Source organism: Pyxicephalus adspersus, chromosome Z, assembly GCF_032062135.1.
Source record: "Pyxicephalus adspersus chromosome Z, UCB_Pads_2.0, whole genome shotgun sequence".
NCBI lineage: Eukaryota > Metazoa > Chordata > Amphibia > Anura > Pyxicephalidae > Pyxicephalus > Pyxicephalus adspersus.
This window is the reverse complement of record NC_092871.1, coordinates 12,172,435-12,175,804: the sequence shown is the minus strand read 5'-3', so window position 1 is coordinate 12,175,804 and position 3,370 is coordinate 12,172,435.

The window sequence follows — 3,370 nt, the reverse complement described above, 5'->3', positions numbered from 1 at the left end:
CAGCTGAAGACCCAACTCCAGGAAGCAAAGAAGGTGTCAGCACCTGTGTGATTGAGGACAGGGAAGTACAAATAAATTATGATCAGATGAGGTTATTTTATTGCAGAAGAGACTTGTCTGGTAATATTTTTTCTGAGCTTTTTAGCTATTGTAGGCAGGGTCTACACAGATGTTCTTAAAAATGCATGTAAACGTTTCTACTGCGTTTATATGCGTTTTATGCACTTTTATTAACGTTTTATAGCTTGACTTTAAAGCGCTGGAAAACTTCTATGCCGTGTTTGTTTAAAGTGCTTAAAAAAAGCAGGAAAACACCCCATTGAAATCAATGGAAGCGTTAACCCCGCGGTTTAATTTTTTTAAACATAGCAAGCAACGTTAAAGATAACGCTTGTAAAACGTGCCTCAAAGAAATGTCCTGGTGTAGATTAGCCCCGTGGAATGAATGGGAATTTCAAACATGAGCTTTTAAAGCCTTGGTAAACACTGGGGAAAATGTCAGTGTAGACTAAGCCTTGGGTTAACTGTATCAGTTTATAAACCTGATTGCTAACAGTGCAGAAAAGCAAAGGTGTGCACATTATATCTGCTATATAAACCGTGTATGCTGGGCTTCCTTGCATCTCTGAATGTAGCTAGTGGGAAGGTCGACCAGAAGATAACAAAGTAGGAAGAACATTTGTCAAACTATATTTCTTAGGATCCCTATATACAATGGAAACCAAGTATCTACATGAGGAGAAACAGATTTTTTATTTGTAGGAAGTCTGTGGTGACTGTAGAACCTTGGTCTGTATAGGAACGAAAATAGGCATAAGAGGCCCTGGGCTTTGTGGATAGAAGCGCAGCTACAGAATAGTTTTTTTTTCAACTTGTAACGCTCCAAAAGCTTTAATGTACTCTGGGAACGTTATTATCAAGGCATATTCTTAAAGCAATCAAGACTCCCACTGTGTAATTATGTAAACTAATAATCACTCCAAGTGAGCAGGATATCTCCCAGACTTTCCTAGCAAAGAGCTAGCTTTATACAGACAGGACATTAAGTACATATCCCTTGCAGGGGCTCTTAGTTTTTGCAACATCTGACCTATCTTTTAAATATTACCGTATATGGCTGCTATTTTGGACCTGTTTCTAAAATATGGCGCTTTGCTGATTGTTTTCTGTTTCATGCCTTCAATGCCCTTTCCTTCCTGATTCAGAAGGAATATGCAATTCACCTGTTCAGCCACACAGCCTAATGCTTATATATAATGGAAACCAAAATATTAGTGTTACTTTTGAACAATTGGAATTATTTATGCTGAAGTAAACAGTGCCAGCCTACATCAGTCTGCTTTATATTTGGTTCTGGGCCATGTTCTAATGGGAGTGATTTGCATACTATCAATATAGTTATGTTAATACTTCTACAATTCCAAACAATAATACACAGACATTGGTGTTTTACTGGCATATATTATGAACCACACATGTAAATGTTCTTTTTATGTCATTTATTGAAAACTGCTTATCTTAATACATTTTGTTTTAAGATAAGTTGTTTGGAATTGTAAAAGTTAAGGGATGAGGCATAATCTGGGCAGTAAATTTATCAAAGTTTTATTGTTTTCCTTATACCTCTATGACAGAGGAGAACCTACACTATTTAAGCAACCTCCTAAGTTCAAGTACTCTTTAAGATAACATCATTCAGGTAATATGTGTATTGTGCCATATCCATGATAGATGACCTTTACATTAGTAATGTAGCACCAGCTGCCTACCGCCCTCTGTTTACCAGCTGAATTAAACCTGCACAAATACCTTTTCCTTTAGTAGATGAAATCTACTGGGGCTCAGTTTGTGTTCATTACCAGTCTTACAGGGAAGACCTACTGGGTAAAGAACATTTGTACCTAATAGGCCTGTAAATAAATGTTAAACAGCCACTTCTCAGTGAAGTGAAACCTTATAGAAGGCGTAATGATGACTTTTCCTACTGCTAGTCAAGTGCAAGGTTTGCCATCTGCTGCAGGGTTGATGATCATGATGAATATAACAATAAAATAATGTACACATATATTTTAAATGTAGACCTCGGTTGCTGATCCTATTTATTGAGTGTCATGATATTTAGCCTCCATAAAAGACAAAAGATGATGCAGGACTGTCAGGTTATGTCTTCAATGGGATGCAGGTCTGGTTAGCTGTGGGGCCAGAAAAAAATGAATTTGTTATTGCATGGTATGCTCACAACCTGTTCATTTTGGCTCCAGAAAAATATAAACCAGTAATCATTTATTGCTTCTTACTGCATGTATTCAAACAATTGTATGAATTTTGCTCATAGGGGGTGACTGATGTTTAACAGTAGTAGGTATTTGTTTAGCCATATCTGCAGATACAGCTGATGGCTCAGAACATGGGATTTACTGTGTCAGTTATTGGATCATTGACCTATCAAACTGTCCCTATAATAGTTTTATTTCATTGCGATGATAGTATAAGGGGGACATGGTTGATCAGCAGTTGGTAGGCCAGATAACTGCTGTCTATATACTCTGTAAAAATGTAAACCGTCTCTAAAGTGCTTGGCTAACAAGCAGCTGAATAGCTCCCTGCACCATTCTTCCTTCCCCTTACAAGAGTGCAGAAGCAGGTTGATGTAAGCCAAATGCATGATTAAAGTGTCTCAGGTGCAAGTGCATCACACCTGAAAACAAGCTTAACGTAAGTCAAAAGCTCCTTTACTAAACTTTTGGACTATGGCCTTTGCTGTGCTGTCACTGTCAACTCATCCATAGACTATCCTGCACAAATTCTCCACTAAATAATCATTGTGGCCCAAAACACAGTGTAGAACCATGAATGCTGACATTTCTGCGTTATAAGACTGACTAAGCAAAATCCAAAACTTCTGGACAGGTAAAACATTACTCATCCCTAATACGACAATGGACTTTTTGCCTAGCATTTAACTTCTGGGCTAGGCAGGAGTCATGCTTCAAGATACACAAACCTGGTGTTAGGTATGGGTAGAAACCATTTTAGTTGCTAGATATATAATAGCCAGAGGTAAATATATTATACATTAGTATAGTATTCCTAAACAAAGATTTTATGGATATGATAAAACAGAAATTATATTCTCTATATGAAGGTGGCCACTTTGGTATAAGCAGGGATTTGCTTCCTCATTTCAAAGCCTCCAGCAAGGAGTATCATGCCTTAGAGTCCAAACGGCAGATACCCAACTATGAGGATGTGAGGTCCAGAAGTGCCAAAGCACATTCACCTACCCAGAGGCAAAAAATGCCTTGGTACCATTACCATTTCAGAATGTTCTCTAAACATAGCTCAAAGGAACATTTTGAGTCCATTTCCA